General features: G+C 35.8%; 1 long non-coding RNA gene across 1 annotated transcript in view; it reads right to left on the reverse strand.

Annotated features, from left to right (window-relative positions):
* Positions 1 to 225: 225 nt before the first annotated feature.
* LOC145716580 (uncharacterized) overlaps positions 226 to 25,622 on the reverse strand; it is a 499,927-nt gene continuing 474,530 nt past the window's right edge. The window contains exon 4 of the long non-coding RNA XR_014139371.1: positions 226 to 1,400. This is a non-coding gene — a long non-coding RNA (uncharacterized LOC145716580). The remainder of the gene's footprint in view (positions 1,401 to 25,622) is intronic.

Genomic DNA, 25,622 nt, shown 5'->3' on the forward strand with positions numbered 1-25,622 from the left:
TTGTTTTTTAAAGGAGATAAAGAATAGGGAGAGGACTCAGAAAAAAAAAATCAAAAGAAATCTCTACAGAAATATAAAATAGTACCTTAAGGGAATGGCTCACATTATTTGGCTTGAGATAAAGTAGCTAAATAAAAGTAAGATTAGACATCTGTTTTCTTTAGGATCTGAACTGAACTAGATGATTTCTTGAGATCCAATTTCCTTTTTCTGTGATCTATAAAGCTACTTTCTTCTAAAGTAAATATAAGTAAATATGTATATATTATAGAGACACAGATATATAGTTTGATAGGTGATATATAATTGATAACAAACATTAGCATTAATAACATTGCATATTACTTAAACACACACATACACACATTCACTGTTTCTCAAAGTGTAGACACACAATCACACAAATCAGAATCACCTGGTTACTTTTTAAAATACAGATTCCTGAATACCTCCCTTCAACCTAATGAATCAGAATCTTTGGTGGTAAGATTTGAGAATCTGTAGGTATAATAAGCACACAAGATGATGGGTATATGCACTGAAACTGGAGAACCACTGGCTTACAGGAAGACGTGCACATTTTTGTTGACTTTTAAAAAGGTCACTGTAATCATCACTAGCCTGAAAAGGAAAAAGAGCTTGGACAAGTGCATTGAAGAGTTATGAGCCAGGATTGACAATCGCCTTCTGCTCACACTCTATTGGCTACAATTCAGTGCTATGGCCACGCCCTATGTAAGGGTGTCTGGGAAATGTAGTGTAGTTGTATACTCAAGAAGAGGAGACAGCAAGTCTCTGCCTAATTCTAATTATATGGAAGACAGAGAAAAAAGATTATTTTCCAATGTTTCACAAAATGTGGTTGATATAATTCCTGGAGTTTCCTCAATCCACCCTGACTGGATTAGAATCTCTAGTAGTGGGGCCTATAATCAACTTTCTCATGGGGTGCCTGGATGGCTCAGTCAGTTAAGTGTCCAACTCTGGATCTCAGCTCGGGTCTTGATCTCAGGGTCATGAGTTCAAGCCCTGTGAAAAAAACAAAAACAAAAAACAAACTTGGTCATGCTAGTCTCAGACATCCTACAATTTGACAGTGGCTCTTAGCCAATGCTTCTCTCTCACTCTATCTCTAACTCTTACTGTCTCCCATGTTTTCTCCCAAGGGTAATTTTTAAAAAATTTTCCTCCTGCTTTTCTAGAAAAACAAAAACAAAAACAGCCATTTTAAACATTATTTTGAGTACATGTTTTAATGAAGAAGTGTACCAGTGTTAATTCTTAAAATGAAGACTTTCTGCATGTAGACAATCTTAAATACCAAGTGAAGAAAGAAGTGCCCATGAGCTGATACCAAGCACTTGAAGCTTCTCTTGTGTTTCCTCCACAAAAGCCTTGCTCTGTGTGAAAAGGAAAAGACATCCAGAGTTATGGCTGTTTCTGTCTTATGGACACAGACAAATACATATCTACCTTAGCTATTTTTTTCTACTCAAAAACTCTTCTAAAACAAATGCTAATTTTTTTTTTTTTTCCTGAGGGATGGTTCTGTGACTCCTTCTTTCTAAGATAAGGCACCTAACAGTGTTCATTTACATACCATTCGGTCAGCAGATAGCACCTACCACATAAGATGTGTACAGGATCTAGTAATTTCACTTACTCTCAGCAAGACCAGTATCCTCAAAAATGACTAGAACAAACATATGATGACAAATTGCAAATCGATGATGATATTTTCGGACAAAGTTAATCTCCAAGTTCACTAATTCCTTCTCCCCCTTCTTCTTCAACCTAAAATGACGGGCAGTGCAAGTGTGCTCCCCAAGCAATACCACGGATTCATTAGGAAAGCATCTGTAACCTCAACCACTTCAACATGTTTTCCCAATAATCAATGAATGTTCTGAAACATGCTCAGGTGCCTTGAACTCAAAAATTTCTTTGTGAAAGCAGGAAGATAGCTAGACTAAATTCAAATTCTAACAAATATTGATGGAGAATCTACTAGGTGCCAGGGACCTGTCAGAGAAAATATGCAGGACCACTATTCCCATGGGCCTAAATAAGCAATATATTTCTATGGTACATTCATAATCACAGACTTAAATCCTTATTCAGATCTAGTTTTTCATTGTTCAAAAAATATTATTTGTATGACAAAGGCAGTTGTATGAAAAATAGCAGATTCTAAATTTTCTTCCAAACATAATCCATTTATATCTTTTTTGTAAATTACCTATACTCCATTAAGAATCATTTTTTTGGCAGCTGTCATAATTTAAAATATCTCTACAATACTTTAATAACTATAAAGATATTTTTATTTTATCTTTAAAACACTATTCGAAAAGTGGGGAGATCAATATGCTAATTATGTAATGAGAAAAAAAAGTTATGGGATGTTCTTTGTTCAGTGGTTAAATAATGATGATACAAGTCTTTAACCAAATAGTATTAATTCGCTTCTATTAATCTACCTCATTCAGTACTTTAATGTTCAAGGAATTTTCAATTAAAATAATGCTCACTGGCCATTAATTCATGCAATTAATACTAGAACACTACAAGTATTAATACATGTAAGGATCACAAAAGAAGCAAAAATTCTAATTACCATATTAAAAATGGAAAGTCATCCATTTTTAATCAAGGTTCTCCATCACATACAATAAAAATTTAATTAAAATCACCCTTCTTGATTTGGCCCATTGTATATAACCTGCTCCTACCTAGTGTCTACTCTTAGGTTATTCTATCACATTTGCTAAATTTGGCTGCATAATATTTTAAACTTTAAAATGGCAAAAACAAAACTAACATGAAATTAAAGGTAATAAAATGAAAAGAACGAAACAAATTGTTCAAAACAGTTTGAAACACATATTAGACCAAGTGATGTTTTCTTTGTTACACATGTTTTTACATATCAACAAGAAAATGATAATCCAACAGAAGTTGTCAGAAAGAGAATTATGCTACAGCATTTCAGGAAAAAAATACAAATCAGACAACCTATATAAAATAAAATGCTCAACCTCTCTCAAAGTTAATTTCAAACAAAACAAAAAATTATCTAACATATTTGTAAACATTAAAATATCCCTAATATTTAGGTTTGCTTAGCACATGAAAATGTGATAGTCTCATAAAATACTGGTGAGTGTGAAAATATATACAATTATCTTGAAAGACAACGGTCAACATCTACCAAAAGTTTAAATTTACCTTCAAATTTGTAATTCCATTCTAGGATATACTTTCGCAATCAGTCAAAGAACCTCACTAGATGTTGTCTTCCTGGGTCTGTTTGCTTGTTTTTCCTTCTTTTTTTCTTTTCTTTCTCTCTTTCCTTACTCTGCCATGGTACATTTTCAAATAGCTTTCTTGAAATAGGTGTGTGGGAGAAAGTTTCCTAGTTTCTAGTATATGTGAAAACATCTTTGTTTTGTCCTTCTAAGGGAAAAGTTGTATCACTAAGATACATTCAAGGGTGAGATCATGTTCTTAAGTAGATATAGATGATCAATCCAGTGGAATTTCAACAACTTCTACAGTGATTTTACTTCCTCATGGGGTTTGAAGATACTTGTGATATGCAAAAATATTTGAGGAAAAGCTATTTTTAAAAGAAAGGGTGAGAGAGACTTTACTTAAGCAGGTAGCCCATCACTAAGATTTGGTCATTAAATTTAATGAAACTTGGGCAAATACTACCTACTGAAGGATAGCCACGTGCTCATAGGTGGAGATCATGGCTCCAGAATCTACATCTTTATTTTCATGTTCTTCTCAAGTATGTTAACCCTTTGGCTCCCCAGTGCTCCTCCTCTCCCGAAGTCCCATCTCTTCCTGTATGATATCTTTAGGGTACTATAGGGTGTATCAGTCAGTCACCTCCCTTGCTGTTTAGGAGCTGACATCCAGAAGGTGTAAGAGAGGAAAAACAGAGCTTTCCTAATGGTACTGCCTAAAGCTAAGCAAATGTGAATCTTCAATTAGGACATTCGCTATAATTTATTACGTTACAAAGAATATCGCAATCCTCAAGAGTTGCCTAAATTCATTGTCTCCAGTTTTTAAGTTCAATTTCCTCCTCAGTATACTCTAATCTGTTTTCAACCCCCCATTTGCTTCACCAAAACAGCTTTATGGAAAACTAATGATCTCCATTTTATTAAATCCAATGAATATTATTATGATACTTCTGATACTTGATAATACTATGATAATAGTATTATCAAGTATAATAGATAATAGAATAGAAGATAATAGATAATAGAATAATACTATGATACTTCAACTTCTCAGCATAATCAATAACTATAAAATTCAGCCTCTAATTGGAATTTGTTCTTGTCTCTGCCAGGAAAACACCCTATTTGCTGGTGTCCTGAATTATCTTCTATACCAGTTTCTTTGGGAGTTAATTCCACAAGGCTTAGTCACAGAACCCTTGTTCATTATCTACGTCTCTCCCCCAGCTCAGTAGCTTTTCACCCTGGCTGCCCTTTAGATTTAACTTGGGAAAATTTAAAAATTAGATTTCCAGACAATGGGGCCCAGAAAGTGTTTTAAACCTCTCAAAATGATCTTAATGTAAAGCAAGATTTGGAAATCACTGAAGCTGGTGAACTCAGCTATTCACATGCCTTCAATTCTTATTTGTACACTGACTCCTAGAGGATAGATGATTGATAGATAGATAGAAACATAGATAGACAGATAGATGATAGATAGGCAGAATCTGAGGAGAGTATATCTGACTGTCACAATATACTCCCCTCAGATTATCTATCCCTGAAACCATACCCCATAGGGTTAATGAAGATAAAACTAGCAGCAAATTTAAAGTTTGTTTTTCAAAGAAGTATTTCACCTTAATCAGCTATTTTATCTTTTCAGACCCCACTAACAAACCCACTAGCTGTCTCCACAGAAGCCTGGACTCAAGGTTAACTGATATGGTTCCAGCCCAGGATCAAGAAAGGCCCTGCATTCCTTACCAGAGATAGTGAGCCCAAGACCCCATCCAGTTCATCCTGGCTCTCAGAGCAAGCCCACAGCCCCTTCTCCTTGTCCTAAGATAACCTCCTGAGTCAGGGGCTGAATTTTGCCTCGTTCTGATGGTAAGTCTCCACCCAAAATGAATATGGGATGTATGTTACATATGTTTGCTCAGTGTAGAGCTCTGTCTATCCTCATGAATAGTCATCAGTTTTCCCCACCCTTTTCATCAATATGTATGCAATCTCAATCCCTGTGGTTATAAAAACAAAACCAAACCAAACCTTGATCTCTCCCTCCTCAGGGAGGTGGAGGCAGATCTGAGGCTTGCCCTCCTGTCTCCTCCTTTGGCTGCCACACCAATAAACTTTTTCCTAGCTGCTACCTGAGGTCTTAGTGATTGGCTTTGTGGTATGTTGGGCAGATAACTTGGGTTTAGTTACATCTCTGGATCTAGGTCTATCTATCCCAGACCCATTCTCAGAGCTCTATCCTCTTTAAGACCTTCACTCTTTTTATTTTTTTCATTACCCACCTTTCCCAAGGAGACTAATATTTTTTTTCCTATTTGCCCCCATGAAATTTTAATACTATATATTTTATCTTTTTATGTACTATATGCATTTCTGTGCTTTGCGTATAAAAAGAGTAAGGTCTTTTCACTACCTAAGAAATAGTTTTCTCTCCTTTGGGGTTGATATCACCCCCATTGAGACCATATGGATAAAATGGATCACAGGAATTTTAAATTGTGCAAACATCACTGTTTCTTCTCAGATAAGATCCCTCTAAGAATTTTTACGTATCAGTAAAAGTCACTAACATCCAATTAGCTACAAAAGTCAAACATCTGGAAGGCATCCTAGCCATCTCCTGCTCCCCAGATTCTTATGCCAAACCGCACAATCCTTTCTGTCCTACTTCCTGAATATCTCAGGAATCTGCCAACATTTTGCCACCACCCTTTCCACTGTCCTAACATACCATTGCCTGCCTACAGCCAACAGAGTGACTTTTGGCCTTGATATATTGAAGAATGAGTATGATTCTGACTGGTAGAGAAGTGTACAGTATTTGGACACAACTGCATATGTTAAGATATGGAAACAGGAATTTAAGTGGTCTATTAGGACATGGTAGAAAAGATAATTGAGAAAGAGGGTAAATTAAGTCACCACATTTAGACAACATTTAAGTATTTCTAGTTCTTATCAGTCAATATCTACATAGAATCCTATTAGTCATTTTGTTTTGTTTATTATATTTTTCCCAATATCTTCTTTATAATTCCCTGTACTACCTCAGATGACGTTTTCAAGGTGAAACTCACTATGTTATTTTCTATCTAAATTACTTATTTTTTAAATTCGTATCTCTAACATTCCAGTGTAATCAACATTAATTCCACATACCATTTCAAATACTTTTAGAATGGTGTATCTTTTACTACCAATTCTAGATTACTTATATAAAGATTTCATTGGAGCTAAAGTACCATATTGACATCTCCTGGAAATTGGCTTATGTGCTAGACATTGCATGTAATTAAGAAAAAGAAGATACCATGGTCCATATTTTCAAGAAGCTTATAGCCTCTTGCAGGAGAGATGATTAAAAACATAAACTTAACAGCAAAAAATATAAGGTAGAATTCTACTAAGTGCAACAAGAGAGTAGAACAGTGAGGAAGCCAATGGATTATAATGGACCTGGTGGTCAGAACACAAGATGATAGAGAAGATAAGGCTCGGCTTGGGGTCACCAAAAGTGCTTAGGATTTGGGTGCTGGATAAATGACAGAGACACAGACATTTTGGTTAAAGGATAATTGTAAACAAAGGCATAGATGTTAGAATGAGCATCATTAGTTCATCTGAATTCCAGAATCTTAAGCTCATTAGAGGGAACAAGAGTGCATTCAGAGGAATAGAAAATAAATTCAGCTAAATTAGATGCAACCATATTGTAGAGGGTTTGGAAAGAGAGGTTTAGATCTGATATACAGAAAAGAGTCACTCAGGAGCCCAGTTCAAGAGAAAGCAGTAATCTGGCAGGCTCAAGAGACTGAATAGAGTAAGAAAGCTTTGAGTCCAAGATGTTGTTATGATAAACTGGTTTGTCATGGTAGCTGGGAAAGAAGAAAAAGAAATGGACTTGAGAAAAATAAGGAGAAGTGGTTTTCATCAGCAGACATGCAAATCAATTCTTCCTTATAGGAATTAGCAGTTAGCATGGTAGAAAAGTCATAGATTCTAAAGCACTATTTGAATTTTTCCTAGATCCACTACTCATTAGCTGGACAATATTTCCCTCTGCCTATTTAAACTCCCTGAATCTCAATTAAATGTGTTTACCTATTTCATAGTATTTCAATAAAAAAAAATAGCATGCAAAATTCCTAGTTGAGTTTCCATAAAACACAACAAATGTTTTGTTTTCCTAATAAAAAAACTTAATTATATTTGACTATGAACATTGTTCACCATGGAAATCAATTACATACCTTCTGTAAACCACATTTCCTACATACTATTTATTTTACTTCAGTTTTCACTTTTATCATAGTTCTCAATTGATAGGGCATTCTCAGATGGTAATTTTGAAATGAAAATGAAAAATCCTAAAAGTAGTATCATATTGTTTAATGAAGTTTAAATATATATTTTACTTACTTATGTTTCTTTATTGTATTTGCATTTTCCTCAGATTCACTAGAGTATAGTATAATTTTTCTGTTATATATCATTCATTCATTTTGTATTTCCTTTTAATTGCTATTGATTAATTAAAAATTTTAAAAAGCCTATTTCCTTTACCGTTTTCAGGACTTTGATATTGCCTTCTATTCCTAGGTAAATAGCACTTACACTTTTCTAATATAATAACAATATGTTTCCTCACCCTTTTCCCAATAGTTGTACTGGACTTAAGAGGCTTCTAATATGCCTGCCATAAGCCTCAGTTAAGATTCTTTTGCATTTGCATTAGAGTTCACAGGGATGGTTCAAATTACCATACTTGATCTTCCTTAATCACCTCAGTGAGAATGAAAGCATGTTTTATTTTCCAAGTACCTTTACCTCACTGCAGAAGCCAATTCCATATATCAATTACTTATTCCTCAATGGCTCCTGAGTTTATTTAAATATCAGTTTATACTGTTCTCCCAATCTTAAGATCGGATCTAGAATTACCAATCCTTTCATCAGAAATTGTTTGAAATTAATATGGAATTTAATATAATAAGCAAATGGTATTAAATCATTATCTCATCACTAAAACTTACTAACACAGTTAATATCCTTCCTTATGGCAAACATATTAAATATTAATATCCAGTCACCATCATCAGTAACAATTATAAACAGAAAAAAAATCTTAAAAAATAAACAAAGTAAAGGTCCAAAAATAGTGTTCTAGTTTATATAACAAATGATTCAGGAATATTTTGCTTATTTATATAACATTTTCTTTTTGCAATGTATAACTGTTTAGATCAGGGAGATAAAAATGGTTCTTGATCACTTGCATTTTGAACAAAACAGCAAGATTGACTTCCTCTGGCATCTCTTCCAATACTTTTGTGTACTAGAGGAGGATACAGAAAGCTAAAATCTACGTTGTCAAGACTCCCTTGCAGCTACATATCTGAGAATGACTTAGGATCTGACAATATTTTTATTCGGATTTGAATTAAGGTTGGAGATGGAGGCAATGGCTTAGACACAGATATTTTCAGCTGATACAGTTCTAAAAGTATGGAAGGACAGTTTCCTGATCTCTGAATCTCAAATAAGACCAATAGGAAGTGACCATTTTCCAATTGCTTAGCTTTCTGATGATGACAATTGACAGAATACATGGAGAATACGCTCTATACTGGAGTGATGGTGACCAACCCAGGGCCTAGTCCTTCAGCCCTTCCAGCTACTTTGTAATTGTGTATTTCCTTATTTTTAAAACATTTCTTCTTAAAATTGCTAGCCTGGTTTCAATGAGCTGAAGTTGATTTCTGCCTGATGCATTCCCCAAATCCAGGAGGAGCCTAGATAATAAGAAAAGCCTTGGCTGACCCTGTGACTTGCTTCTTCTCCTCAGAAAAGCATGGTGAGATCTTGCCTTCTCCACAACACCCCTCTGGTCTCCACATCAGTAATATCTTCAGACCTATCCCTGGATTAAACATGCAATTTCAGGGGTCCCTTATTCTCAAAATACTTCACTACACATTTGCTAATACCAAAAAATATATTTAAGGAAGGCTAAAACCTCACATTGCCACAATTAAAACTTAAAAACAGAACTTAAAGTATGAATTTTGGTAAAGTATGTATTTGGTTTATAAGCTATTTGTTTTGGCTTATGATTACACAGAGGAAAAATAAACGATTGTCAATATTTATTTTCCTTCCCTTATGGGGTGAGAAGAGGTATTCAAAAAAAGGGGAGGTTTTCTAACACCCAAAGGAAGAAGTCACCAGAGATGGAGGATGTTGAAAAGTGCCATAAAGATCTTTATTGGAGAGCTGATTAATAACTTGTTAGTTTTGCCTACAGAAAATACCATTCAGTTTAAAAGTGATGGGTTATTGCTGTGAGCTGAAAGACTAAGGAATGAGTCCCAGGATAGGCTTGCCTGGTAGGGAATAAAAGGGACTGGAGGAAAGGTGAAGACGCTTCAAAAATTAATGTCATATTTTACAGTTGGGGCTGATGCCAGCACTACTCTCCAAGGAATTATGGTGAAAAACTCAAAAATATCCATATGCCAGTATGAGCACCTCAATATGCTTTTGTCCCATTATTCTGATTAAGAATTAATTTATTATCAAGATGCTCTCTAAGATGAAAGCATGTGATTTTTACAAACATCTTGTTTTTTTAGTATATTATAGGGTTGAACTTAAAGAAGAAAAACAGACTAAATATGTGTATATAGCAAAGCATCTTCAGTAAGTGATTCTTCTCACTTCGCTAAAAAAGTAAAATAAATGTGTTTTACTTGTGATATACCTAGACTTAAATCATTAAAATGAGGTTTCCTTCTTTTTTTCTCCCACAAGGAACTGACATCTAAGAAATCTTTGAGTTCTTTTCCAACCAGTATTTCAAAAGCCACTTTCCTAGCTGAAATCTAGATTTGGCTTCGCAGATTCAACCACTGACTTCAAAGATAGCTCTAAATTTGACTCAATATGTTTTCCTGTCTTTAGATATGCTGTAAAGCATCTAAGATTAATAGGAAACATGAATAAAAAGGTCTTGGGTCCTGAAAACATCAATAAGGGCAGTCAGCCAATTAAAGTTGGCAGTGGTTGGCCATGGTGTTAAGTCAAATAAATTGCCAAAGGCAAAGAGCTGATGGATGGAATAGGGTTTGGCATATGGGTATGTGCCTGAATGGTTAAGATCCACATCTCCAACTCCTTCCATTCTGTTCTCTGCATATCTTCTGAAAATGATGACAAAGAGATACAAAGAATTTTTCCTACTTGGAAAAGTAGGAGATAGTAATTATTAGCTGACATAATAGCAAAGAACAAATAATAGATTTCGCTGCACTCAAAATGCCCTTATTCTGTCCTAACATCAATTCTTGCTTTCCCATAATAGATATACATGGCCAAGTTGGTTCATGGGCTGATCAATGAGCAGTGAGGGGAAATGGAGAATTTCATTATAATTATAGCATCCAGATAAGGGATGGAAGGAGAAGGTAGATGTGGTCAGGCTATCAGTAAAGGGATGCCATTTACAAAAGCTAATTACTACCTCAACATTCCAAAACACCCTGGAATGGCAGCATACTCTGCTAAGAAAAAAAAAAAAAAGTCTAATATATACTTACATATATAGAGATAAGTTCATGGATATCATGTATAAATTATATATATGTTATAGTATAGGTCACTATACAAACAAATTACATATTATACAGCTAGTAGTTAACAGTTAAAGCTCTGAAAACTTAGTTTCAGTCAGACTGTACCTCTTGCTATGTGGCTTGGTACAGGTTACTTAACTTGTCAATATTTCAATTCCAATGACTGTAAAGTGGATTTAATAATAGTAACTGTCTCATGTATCATATGATCTCACTGATATGAGGAATTCTTAATTGTAGGAAACAAACTGAGGGTTGCTGGACTGGGGGGTGGGGTGGGAGGGATGGGGTGACTGGGCGATGGACACTGGGGAGGGTATGTGCTCTGGTAAGCGCTGTGAATTGTGCAAGATGTTGAATCTCAGATCTGTACCTCTGAAACAAACAATGCAATATATGTTAAGAAAAAAAAGAAGAAGAAGAAGAAGGTAGCGGGAGGGGAAGAATGAAGCGGGGGAAATCGGAGGGGGAGACGAACCACAAGAGACGATGGACTCTGAAAAACAAACTGAGGGTTCTAGAGGGGAGGGGTGTGGGAGGATGGGTTAGCCTGGTGATGGGTATTAAGGAGGGCACGTTCTGCATGGAGCACTGGGTGTTATGCACAAACAATGAATCATGGAACACTTCATCTAAAACTAATGATATAATGTATGGGGATTAACATAAGAATAAAAATAAATAAATAAATAATAATAAAAAAATAGTAACTGTCTCATAAGATTGTTCTAAGAATTAAATGAGATGCAATTTGTTAGGCACGTATAAAAACAATAGAAATGGGTTTTCTTATGGTTGTTGTCTTTGCTATTATTGTACAAATTACTACAGAGTTATATGATTTCAAGTTAAATTTATTCTTAATTATGTCAATGTTATACCTTTACTTAGAGTCTCCTCAACCAGTTGCTCTTTTCTCTTATTTCTTCCGTACTCATTATTCAACACACGAGGGTCTCCTTTGTGTGTATACACTACCCCTGGGCAAAGTGCGCAGTTCTGCTATGCTCATCTCATGGTGCACTCTATCATGTTCTACTCACAGAAACACTCAAGGGTCTCTTATAAACAGAATGAATGTGCTTTGCTGTAATCAATGCTAAGTCCATTATCAGAAACCAACTTAACCAACAAACCAAACTTCTTGCTAAGTTGTAAAGTTAACATAGATTTTTAAGGAAAGGTAAAGCTAAATATGTTAATTTAGTAATTCATTAATGTGCAACAAACCACCCAAAATTTTGTGAATTAAAGCAATGATTTGTTATTTCCTATGGTTCTGTGCATTAGGTGAGTTCAGCCAAGGGGTTGTTCTATTCCAGGTGACACTGGCTGGCATTACACACTTGGGTGCATTTCACTTGGCTGCAGGGATGGGCTGAAAAGCACAAAAGGGCTGCTTCACTCACGTATCTGGGGCCTCCATAATTCCTTCATGTGGCCTCTTTTTCTCCACATGACTCATTTGGTCTTCTGACAGCATGGTGGTATCAGGGTAGAGATACCACTTACGTTGCAGCCGAATGCGTCCATGTTGAAACTGAAAATATTTAATCTTCTTGCAGGGACCTCTTCCACATTTTGTTGACCAAAATGAGTCATAAGCCCATCCTAAATTTAAGAGGAGGGTAAATAGACACCACCTCTTGCTGGGAAAGCAACACACACAGGAAGGAAAATCATTAATTGGGCTCATCTTTAAAGACTCTATCATAGACAGTCATTGCTTTAATAGATTTTTAGAATATTATTTTTAATTATAATAATTAAAGCTAGAGTTTATTAGTGATATGGTGAAATTAGAAATATTATTTCCTGGTCTTTTTTTTTTCCAGGTTAAAAGTAGATAAGATAAAGAGATTTACCAACAAGATTTGTGGACCATTTAGTCTAACTCATATAGCTCTGTTTAACCAACTGCTCATTATGAACCAGACATTGAACCAAACAATTGGCATATAAAGATGAATGAAAAAAGTGAGAGAATTCAATCTTACAATATTTTTAGGGGAATGTATAAAACATACCATTTTAGAACAATGTGTTAAGTATTGTAATTTAGGTAAGGGCAAAATACCACCATAACTAAGAGGGGAAGAACGACACTCAGACTGAGCTGGAAAAGGGCCAGCGAAGGTTCTCTAGTCTAGATGACATCTGGACTATGTCAAAAAGAGAGAAAGAAGAAGCAAAGATCATTCAAGGTAGAGGTGACAGCAAGATCAAAGACTAAAACTCTGTGAGAGCACAGGGGACATAAGAATCTAGAGGGGGCCAGGTACTGGCACTGCACGGGGTGGGGGGCAGTGTCAAGTGTGAGACACAGAGAAGCTAGACCTTAAGTTTTGGCAAAATAGAGAGAGAAAAACAGTGTAGAAAATTGAAGAATTTAAGGTCCCAGGAGTTTCTTATTTTTATTTTTGTTCCTGTTGGTGGTTAGTGATGGTGATTTTTTTTTTAAGTTGACTTAAATATTCTGATGGGCTGAGAAGAAGGAACCTAGATGGAAATAAAGTTTAAAGATTTTCGTTAATCACTTCTTATGCACCTTCTGAGACCCTCAGCCTCAGCTTCATATATATCTCAGGCCCTTGGCCACTTGCTCTTCCAGAGCTGCCAATGCAGTGAATGATCCTGAGTGGGCTCACAGGGGCCTCGTGCCTGAGACCTACACCAAATCTCTGGTTCTTCCCACTGCATCTCAGATGAAGCCCAACCATGGGATTTCACTTCCCCAGAGGCCACTTAAAAGGCCAGATGATCCAGGTGTGTTAACATCAGTACATTGACTGATGGGAATTGGAAGGAAGGAGGACACCAACAGTAAGTTCTCTCTGCATGCTCTGTGATGAATATTCCCCCAGGGGTACATTTTCCGTACATCCTCTCTGGAGAGATCTCATTTGGCTGTGATCTAGTGCGTCGCTCTGGGAGGCAACTGTGTACAGCGTCTCATTCTGCCTGGTCCCACTTTCCACTTCCTTGGCTCTGAGTTGCACATGTCAATAACCACACTACAACTTGTCTTACTTAAGGCTCTGTTTCTAGTAAACCTCAACCAAGACAAAGAGAGAATCCATAGCAGAGATAAGGCATATATAAATTCCTTGTCTCATTCACTGCAACAAATGTTTATTGAATGCTGATTGGCTATTTATGTCAGGCATTTAAGCTAGCCATTTGAATTATGTAAATGAATCAGAAAGAGTCCCTACCCTCAAGACACTGTTAGAAGGGAGACAGGTATAAAAACACGTAGGAAAAAAAGTATTCTTCATGTTAAGAAAAAAATATGAATGCAGGAGCATGGACTTGCAAAGGGAGAGTGGTCAGTTCAATTCAGGGTGTGCGCAGGTGTGTGTCTACATGGGAAAGGGCAGAAAACAAGAGGGGGGATATCAGTATTTGCCCAAACAAGATAACTGCTGAGCCAAGTTTTAAAATGTGATTCAGGAGCGCAGGGGGTTGACAAAAACTAAAGGAGTTCGTGACCATCCAATCAGCCATGCAAGCAATATTAAAGGGAACTCTTCAAGCACAAAGGAGAGACTAAAAGTGACAAAGAAGGGATCAGAGAAAATCTCCAGAAACAATAACAAAACAAGGCATAAAATGGCAATAAATACTACCTATCAATAATTACTTTGAATGTAAATGGACTAAACACTCCAACAGGGTGTCAGATGGATAAAAACAAAAAAATAAACAAAAAAAAACAAGACCTATCTATATGCTGCCTACAAGAGATTCATTTTAGACCTAAAGCCACCTGCAGATTGAAAGTGAGGGGGTGGAGAAACATTTATCATGCAGATGGATGTCAGAAGAGAGAATACTAATACTTTTTTGGACAAACTAGACATTTTTGTTCTTGTATTGTTTTTATCCTGCTTTGGTATCAGGGTAGTGCTGTCCTCATGGAATGATTTTGAATGTGTTCCCTCTACTCTATTATTTGTAAGATTTTGATTAAGATTGTCATTAATTATTTTTTTAAATGTTTAGCAGAATTCACCAATGAAACCATGAGGTCTTGGGCTTTTCTGTGCTGGGGGAATTTTGATTCCTAATTCAACTTTGGTTCCTGTTACTGTTCTGAGAAGATTTCCTATCTCTTGAATTTAGGACTCATGATTCAATCTTGGTAAGTTGTGAGCTTTTAGGAATTTATCTGTTTTGCTTTTTTTTCTAAGTTATCTGATTTGTCAGTATATAATTGTTTAATCTGTTATCACACTCTCTACTTCTGTGGTGTCTTGTTGTACTGTTTTCTCTTCCATTTCTCATTTTGGTTTTGAGTCTTCCCTCTTTTTTTCTCAGTGTAGATAAAGCATTGCCAATTTTATTTATTTATTTTTTTTTTTGGAAAAACTGGTCATTACTTTCAGTGTTATGCTATTATTTATTCTGGTCTCTATTTTATTTATTTCTGATTTTTCTTTGTTATTGCCTTCCTCTACTAAATTTCAGCTAAGTTTCTTCTTTTTCTAGCTCCTTGTGGTATAATGTTGTTTATTTGAGCTTTTTGTCTTATTACAAGTATTTATAGCATAAATTTCACTCTAATATCTGCTTTTGCTGCATCCCATAGGTTTTGGAATGCTGTGTTTTGTCTTTTGTTTTGAGACATATTTTGATTTGCCATTTGATTTCTTATTTGGCCCATTGTTTATGCAGTAGTATGTTGTTTAATATTTATATATTAAATATATAATATTTACATTGTAGATTTTCCAGCTTTATTGTTGATCTTTAGCTTTATACCATTGTCATTGGGAAATATAGTTGGTATGATTTCAGTCTTCTTAAATTTGTGTTGTTATGTCTCTTTGTATGTGATTTAACCAGAGGATTCTTCAGGGTGTACTTGAAGATAATGTGTATTCTATTTTTCTTGGACGGAATGTTTTATATATATCTTTAGAACCATGTATTCTGAAGTATACTTCAAGTAAAAAAAAAGTTCTTCTTAAAAATAATAATAACTTTAACCAAGACTACTCATTTAAAATAAAGCATATCATTTTGTTTAAAAAAAGAAGATAGTAGGAAGGGAAAAATGAAGCGGGGGAATCGGAAGGGGAGAAGAACCATGAGAGACTATGGACTCTGAGAAACAAACTGAGGGTTCTAGAGGGGAGGGGGTGGGGGGATCGGTTAGCCAGATGATGAGTATTAAAGAGGGCACGTATTGAATGGAGCACTGGGTGTTATATACAATGAATCATGGAACACTACATCAAAAACTAATGATGTAATGTATGCTGATTAACATAATAAAATAAAATTAAAAAAAAAATAAAGCATATCAGAGGGGAGGTGGTGAGGAAGGTTGGGTGAAATTGGTGATGGGGATTAAGAGTATACTTATGATGATGACCACCGAGTATAGAATTACTGATTCAGTATATCACCTGAAACTAACATAACACTGTATGTTAACTATACTGGAATTAAGTTTTAAAAACTTAAAAAAAAATAAGAGGGGCACCCGGGTGGTACAGTCAGTTAAGCATCTGCCTTTGGCTCAGTTCATGAACCAGGTTCCTGGGATTGAGTTCTAGGGGAGGCTCCCTGCTCAGAAGGGTCTGCTTCTCCCTCTCCCACTGCCCCTACCCCCACTGTGTTTTTTTTTTTTCTCTCTCTCTCAAATAAATAAGTGAAACCTTTAAAAAAAAAGGTGGGGGGGGGAAATAAAATTTAACATGATTCAGTCACTATGTTGTACACCTGAAACTAATGCAACATTGTGTGTCGATTATACTTTAGTTGAAAAAAAAAAAGAAAATGTGCTTCAGTACAAGAAGCCTCAGAGATAAAGGAAATGTAGTCTTACCCTTCAGACACCTGTAGTCTAGTGAAGGAGACAGACCTAAGGTGGTGATTTTTCACGAAATCTGCAACACTGTCTTCCTCTACTTCGAACTGCCAAGCCTAATGCTGCCTCCAGAATGTGCACTGGCTTTTCCCTCTGCTTGCAAGTTCTGCTGCCTAGTCCCAATATGATTTGCTCCTTAAGCTACCTCATCTCACTTTCTACCAAATCTTGTTTTATTGTTGTATAGTTGTATAGCAACAGTGACTATATGAAATTGCATTTTTTACTATTTGACTTATTTCCTGTTTCCAATCATTAAAATGTAAGCTCCATGAAAAATGAGAACTTGTTTGTCTTACTCCTCAGTGTAACTCCAATCCTTGGCACCTAGTGTTCAATAATTACCTGCTAAATGAGTGAAAGTCTCTTAAAAAGTAAAAATAATTACCAATTGAGATTCAAGCTATGAATGGGCATAGTAAAGGCTAGAAAGACAACCAGCCTTTTCCGGAAGACAAGGGAAGGATTCTCTGAGGAAGGGTTTCTTGAGCTAAGATCAGGAAAAATAAGCATTAAGGAAGCCAAGATGTGGAGAGCAGAGGGGCAGGAGTATCAGGGCATTCTAGGGAGAGGGAAGAGCATGCAAAAAGCCATGAGCCGGAAGGCAGCATAATGCATTCCAGGATCTGAAAGAAGGTAGGTTTGGCCAGGGTGCAAGGAGCAAGGGAGAGGTAGGATGAGATGAATCTGGAGGGAGAGGTATGGATCAGGCTGCTGAAGGGTCTGGTAGGTGCTATAGGTCTTTTTCCTATAAAGTCATATTCTGACTGCCATGAGATGTAGGGTGATGAGTGAGAGCACTGCATTTGTCCAGGTGTGAGGGGGCAGACGCTCAGAATGACACAGGAGTGACCGCAAAGTAAAAAGTGGTGTGGGATAGTGATGGTATAATTAGCAGTATCAAGGAGGAAAGGATAAAAAATATGCTAGTGTACACATCCAAGAATAAAGAACACCACAGTCTCATTTTGTAGTTGGCATCTGCTGAGTACAAGGGGAAAGGTTAGGCCAGTTTACAAAAATAAACTGATAAAAACTAGAACAAAAATCTCTCTGACTAGCAAATTATTATTTTGTCCTAGCCAATGCCACATGGGGATTACAAGGTGATTATATATTTTATAAAAATAATACAAGTAATATAACAAGTAATGTATAATGATTTTCAGACCCATGGAGCAACTTGTCACCCAGAACATTCCATTACTTTCAGCTTCTGCATATCTACCATTCATAATGTTGTTTTCTATGTTTGTTGGGCTTAAGTTTCCATTCTATCTTCTGTGTTTTCCATCATTATTCTTGGGTCATTGGCCTTGTCATGAGTAATTACATGCTCTACAATCAGTGGGACAATTGTAGCCCTGGCTCAATGGTGACGTCTTCAAGGGCCTTTCATTTTTTGCATTCTTTGCATTCCTAATGCCAAACATGGTGCCTTGAATCTATGAAGACTTTAGTGTTTTGCTTTGGTTTTTTTCAAATTTATGAAGATCCCGAGGGACTGGGTATTCCTGAAGTAGATTATGAATGATCAAAAATATTTAAAATATGGGCCACATAATTTTTTATTACATGTCTTTTTATCCACTTCTCTGAAAGCACATAATTCAATCTAAATGTTATATTAAACAGAATGTTTGATTTTGGAAAACACTCTATTCCCCAATTATGCCAGATAGAAGTCTGCTATAGAATCAACGATGTAAGTGTGTGAGTGAGGCTGGTTAAGGAGATGGGGAAGTGATGGGACATAGCCCTTACTTAACATTTCTCCTCCCCAACACACCGCTGACTCTCCCCCAAAGCACCATGCTGCGTCGTCCTCTTGTACCCCTGATTCTAGTCTTTCCTACTGAAAATACCCAAGGGATATCATGTTGGCCACTGGGACACTTTGTTTCTGTTCTCCCTTTTATGAAATGGTGATAAAGTATACTCTATCCAACTCAGATTCTGCTGAGAATAAATATGAGATTTTTTATTCGAAAGCATACTGAAAATGTAAAGAATGAGTAAAGAGTTAAAATATAAGAAGGATTGCTATTGTGGTGAAAATATCCTAGAGACTGTGGATACCAAAGACTTTAGGAACACAGTAGGAAACTTGACAGATACACACGAGAGATCGATAACACCCATACAAAGAAAAATATGTAGTGCCTTCCCATTTCTGCTAAGGATAAAGTCCAATTTCCTTAGCATCATATGTTAAATGCTTCACAATTTGATATTAAGTGATATCTACACTAATCAGGTTCCAGCCTCCATGCCCTTCTGCAATCTGACTTAAATGACTTTCCTTAGCAAAACAAACAAACAAAGAAAAAAACCACAAAAGCAACAATAACAACAACAAAAATTCTTCAGCAGCAAATTCCTCCCCATCCAGTGCACTGCTCTCTCTTTTTTGAAGCCTTCTGGTCCCACCTTTTTCTTTAATTTCAGGGGACTCTATATCCACCCGCATACACTGTGAGAATTTTAAAGAAGTTAATGAGATCATTTAATAGTGTCTGGCCTATAACTAGTGATTAACATGGAAACTATCCATGTTAAAATCTGTTATTTTTCATGTACAGTGAGTAGACTGAGATTCCCATAGGGTTGGGCAACATCTCGCTCAACTGTGTGTTCCCTGGCACTTAAAACAACGTCTGCAACACTCTGGTGCTTTAATAAATATTTGTTTTTTAAAAAAGAAAGAAACTGTAAATAAGGTAAAGACTCATACTTTAAACCAGGCAGTCAGCATCCTAGATAGGTGTGAAGGACTAGTGTGACTCTATGATCGACTGACCAACTTTTATTTTTGCCAGGAATAAATAACTTACTTTGAATATGGAATGAAAAGCACAAACATGTGTAACCCAAAACAACATTTTGTAATCAGTATTCTGGTGCTACTTTTAAACCGGCATTTGGGAAAGTGCCAACTAAAGACGAGAAAAATTTCTGAAGGCCCATTCTTTTATACAAATTAAATTTTCTGATTCCTTTACATCTCCTATCAGCTAATACAGTCACTAAGATATTTTTCATTTGTGTCTTCCTATTTAAATGCGTCGGGTTTCTTTTCTCCCTCCCTTTTCATTTTTCTTCTGTTAACATAATTCTTTCCAAAAGCAATCCAATTATTTCAGACACAGGCCTATAAATATGAAACTTAGATTCTCACAACTCAATAATCCTACTGAGAAAGAGTTCACATGAACTTTGGGTAATTTGCTCTCATCCAATTAAGGAGATTATTTATTTCTGAACATGGAAAATAAAAATTTCTGAAGCCAAGGAATTCCAAACATGGTTTTGCTACTCACCATAGGATGCATAAACATATTCAAATAAAGTTCACTTTAATTCACTTTTTATATAGCAATAAATTTATCACTTGTAGTACTTTATGGGAAGTAGAAAGTATATTCCAGTATTAAGCAAATAAATAAAAATTAAAATATTAAATCTACTGAATGCCATATGTATACATTGCAAGCTTAATTCTATACCTACTTTTGTATATGTTCAAAGTAAAAATTGTCAAATGTACCATTATCCTCCAGAATATTTTATATTGTGATAATCTAAAGCCAAATCTCACTGAACAAGAGAATTTTCTGTCAAATCAAATCTGATAAATTTTGATTTTTCCAAATAAGAACAAAGTAGAATAAATAATTGTATCTGAGGAAGTCAGTGTAATTAGATTTTAAAAGAAATATGGACATAACACTATAGAGAGTTTGTATGTAAAACATCAAATATTAATCTTACTTTTTCTAACGTTTATATTTACATTTATAAATTACTGATTTTTTTCAATAGAGAAATTTACACACTTGGTCCTATAACTTTATTTTTTTGACGTAGACTAGGAAACTTAGATTAGTTTGCTATTTAAAAATGAATGCAGTGAATTTTATAAAATATTCTTCTGACTATAAGCACATTTTTATCTGATCATTCAAATATCTTGTGTAATATTGGTTTACTTACTAGATATTACTTTACATCTAAATAAAACTATATTTGCATGTGCATATATGGATACATATATAAATGTTTCCTTGGGATCTTAGTTGCACATAGCTGCTAAAGATATTTTTGCCTTAGTGGATCTGATGGTTTTTAAACAATTTTACAAATTGTTACATCAAAATTATCAGATCTAAATGAAAATATATTATTTATATGTCTATCAATCATGGTGCCAACATGTTATTCAAACTAATGAGAGAGAACATTAAAGAAAAGAGTATGTTTATTTTTATTCCTCAAATAAAATTTTGCTAAGTCATGTCCTCTCACAGAAGTGGACTCAACTAACTACAATATTAATAATGCCTGATAATATTACCCGTTAGAGGAAAGTCTGTGCCTTTTTATTTAAAATATGGTTTATACCGGGGCGCCTGGGTGGCTCAGTTGGTTAAGCGACTGCCTTCGGCTCAAGTCATGATCCTGGAGTCCCTGGATCGAGTCCCGCATCGGGCTCCCTGCTCGGCAGGGAGTATGCTTCTCCCTCTGACCCTCCCGACCCTCCCCCCTCTCATGCTCTCTCTCTCTCAGTCTCTCTCTCAAATAAATAAATGAAATCTTAAAAAAAATATTTAAAATATGGTTTATATTAACTTTTGCAAAACAGATGAAAGGATTGCCTGACCCAATTTTTGTGCTATCACTGATTTTGGGAAATAGTTGAGTTGTTTTGTAATATTTACAGATAAAACACCACTTTTAAATGTGACCTAAACAGAAACATACCACACATGTACACACACACACACACACACACATACACACACACACTCCTGATGTAACATCCCACATTCCCTTACATCTTACTGATAGAAGAGTGCTGTCTGAAAATAAACCCGATAAAGTTGATCTGCTCACTGGACAAATGACCCAATGTTAAGCAAATACATAATTATATGACAGTATTTAATGCTTGCACGAAACTGTTCATTTATATATCTATCCCTTGACATTCAAGAAATATTTATAAGTCTCCCCATTAATAATCTCTATCTCAAGCTGTTTTATTTCCCGAAACCACTGTTGACAATATGTCCACCTTACAGCTGTAGAACCAGAAGACAGATCTGGAAAATACTGGCACCATGAAGTCCAACGTATCTGCTATTGTGTTATCCCCAATGGGTGACGCTAATAATTATTTTCAAAATCATTCTTCTTTGGAACATCACTGTATTTTTCTAGGCTGAAACATTTCTAAAGACTTTCAAAGTACACATTGTATATTTTATTTCAATATAAATATAACTCATTATGGTCTTATTGTTAATGGTTTTCTTTATCATGTCTGTAACTGCCTCAAAGTCCTTCACTGTGTTCATTGCATCCTAGGACTCCCGTTTTCTCTTTTTCATCTACTATAAAATACTCAGCAAACTAGCTGCATATCCTATTCTCTCTGTCCTATCTTAAATATTACCAGCTGTATAAAAAGTGGTCAGCTTTAATCCCAGAGAAGGAATTATAACCCCACCCTCATCTCTATTCCTTGACTTCAAGTGATGTGAGTGCTTAATTTTACCTTTTTTTTTAAAGATTTTATTTATTTATTTGACAGAGAGATAGAGAGCACAAGTAGGCAGAGGGAAAGGGAGAAGCAGGCTCCCCGCTGAGCAAGGAGCCTGATGTGGGGCTTGATCCCAGGACCCCGGGATCATGACCTGAGCCGAAGGCAGCTGCTTAACCAACTGAGCCACCCAGGTGCCCCAAATTTTACTTTTTTTTTTTAAAGTTACTTTCTATCCTTTCTTGTAAAGGATAGAAAGTTTATCAGATTTAACTCCTACTGCCAGAAAAGGCTTTACACTTAAGAAAGAACTTTGAAGAAGGAAATGTAAGTGGGTAATACCCATCTAGAAAAGGCCAGAGATCAGCTGAATGTGAGGAGGAAGGAGTATTTAGATCTCCTTGTTATTTATGAATTAGAGAAATTAGAGGTCAGGAGAAAGAGATTAGTTATAGGTAGAGAAATGCAGTAGTTAAGAGCATAGTCTCTGGAATCAAACTTCCTGATTTTAAGCTTAATTCCCAGTATCTTATAAATGTATAAAGGCCTGGTTCCCAGTACATTTCTAAATGGACAAATGACAACCTCACTTAAACATCTATTTTGCATATATAAAAATGGAGATAAAATATTTAATTCATCATAGAATTACCTGAGGCTTATATAAGATAACTCTTGTTAAGTGTCAAGCACATTGCCTCGCTTATAGTAAACATAAATGTTAGCTACTCTTATTATTAGGCTAGAGGATCCATGAATTGTGGAAACCAAAAATTTCTTGCACAATTTAAAATTTTTTCTCCTGCAACTTTAGCTGCCCATGTATGGGATCAAATTCTGGGGTTGAGAATTTGCAAGGGTTATCAAGATACTCAAAAATTAAATCCCACATTTAGTTTAAAAATAAAAGCAGACAAACCATGAGAGACTATGGACTCTGAGAAACAAACTAAGGGTTCTAGAGGGGAGGGAGGTAGGGGGATGGGTTAGCCCGGTGATGGGTATTAAAGAGGGCACGTTCTGCATGGAACACTGGATGTTATACGCAAACAATGAATCATGGAACACTACATCGAAAACTAATGATGTAATGTATGGTGATTAACATAATAAAAAAATGAATAAAAATAAATAAGTAAATAAATAAAAGGATGGGAATACATGGCTAAAAAAAATAAATAAATAAAAGCAGTTGAATAAAATAAATTACTATTATTAGCTATGTGCCCTAAATATTTCCTTCATGGGATTTCATGTTTAAAAAAGTGTGCTAGGCCTAATTGCAATGGCCTTCAAAGTATTTTAATCTCTTAATCTTTATCATCATTAAACGCACATATATTAAGTCCCCATGTGGGTTTAAAGTTCTGAGGGTTAGAACTAAATACACACAATCTATTTTCAAGGAAGTCATACTATCTTAACATCTATGGCTCTTTGCCTGTTTATCATTATTTTACATTGGTCAAATTTCTGGCCAAAAATTAAATTAAAAAATTTGCAATACTTGATATATTGCTAGTTTATTAAAAACATATGTACATGTTCACAAAATATTTGAGAGGACTAAATTTCTATATCTTTTGGGTTATTGCATTTTCATCTGATATCATATCACTTATCCTATGTTTTAAATTAAGTGTTTTAGAAATAGATTTTGACTCTGTTGAGCATACTAAATGTTTGGATAGAATGTGAAAAATTAATGTTAACATAACTCAAATATCTCTCAGTCACCAATTCTTTGAAATTGGCACTTCTTCATTCTCCAGAATAAATCCACTTTACCAAGAAGTCTTGGAGAGCGATGCAGACTTTACTTAAGATTTTGTACAGACTTGACATCACACAACCCTCCCCACATAACGAAGTAAATTTTTTATGTATCTTTTCTGCCAACTCTGTTGGCTCTGCTTCTAATTGTGATCCTCCTTATTCACCCTTCCCTTGTTTTAGTGAATCTAAAATAGTCTCAGGGCCACTATTTTAGCTTGTTCTAGTCTATGCTTGTCTGAATGATGAAAGACTAATTTTCTAATTCTAGCAGAGAATAAAGCAGGTTATCTTTTCTGCAGATAATGGAGTCTTTTAAGAGACACCAATTCACAGAATATGGTAAAAACACACACATGCACATGCACACACACACACACGCATGTGTGCGCGCACACAACCCTTTAATGTTGTCTTTCATTCCTCCTGAGATTCAGTTAGAGAGAGGTGCTGGGTGTAGCCTCTTATCATTCCAGCAGGGTATGGTAACTCCTATGGCCCAGAAAGGGGTTGGAGGAGAGGGGAACCATTGTTCAATGATAGCCATGGGTCCAAAAAACTATATTCCTTCTATTCCAGCGAGAAAAGAGAACATTTGGATCCGTGTAGATAAGAGGAAGTATAGTATAAGAATGAAGAGGATAACCTTGAAGCCCAACTGCCTCGTTTGAATCCAAGAGCCATCATTTGCCAGCTCGGGGAATCTCCACAGATACTTAAGCACTTCGATTATCTCATCTGTAAAATAATGACATATTGGCCTCATAGGGATTATTTAGTGCGTGTGAGAGAATTAAGAGATGTATTATATGTAAACTGCTTACAATCAGGATGGAACAGAGCAAACGCTAAGTGTTAGCCATTGCTATCGGAAGCTGCCCGTGGTTCCCAGTGAGAACACGGCGCACATCCTGGAGAGTCAGTCAGTGAGCCCTATTTTTACAGATCATCCAGGTTTAATCTGAATCCCCCTAGGAGGGGAAAGGTAACTCCCGGGAGCAGGAAGGTAGTAAGAGTTGGGCAGAATTGCAGTGTGAGTGTCAGGTACTTACAGATCAGGCTACCTGAGCAAAATAGTCAGCCATTAAGGAACTTCAACGGAGGCAACAATTTCCCTCGGCTTGCCTTGAGGCACACAGCAAATGAGTAGAATATCTCTGAAAAAAATACACCTAAAACTGTTTATTGGTCACTTGTAGGAAGGGAAACTAAAAGTCAAGGGGAGAGAAGTGAGAGAAAACATCTTTACTGTACATCCTTTGGAATTCTAATTTTTAGAGCTTGAGAATTTGCTGCCTACCAAGGACATAAGTTAAAAATTTTAAGGGCGCCTGGGTGGCTCAGTTGTTGGGCGTCTGCCTTCGGCTCAGGTCATGATCCCGGAGTCCTGGGATCGAGTCCCGCATCGGGCTCCCTGCTCGGCGGGAAGCCTGCTTCTCCCTCTCCCACTCCCCCTGCTTGTGCTCCTGCTCTTGCTATCTCTCTCTCTGTCAAATAATAAATAAAATCTTAAAAAAAAAAAAAAATTTTAAAACATA

This window comes from Leptonychotes weddellii, chromosome 12 (genome assembly GCF_054177405.1).
Source record: "Leptonychotes weddellii isolate Sample4059 chromosome 12, ASM5417740v2, whole genome shotgun sequence".
In the NCBI taxonomy this organism is placed as follows: Eukaryota; Metazoa; Chordata; class Mammalia; order Carnivora; family Phocidae; genus Leptonychotes; species Leptonychotes weddellii.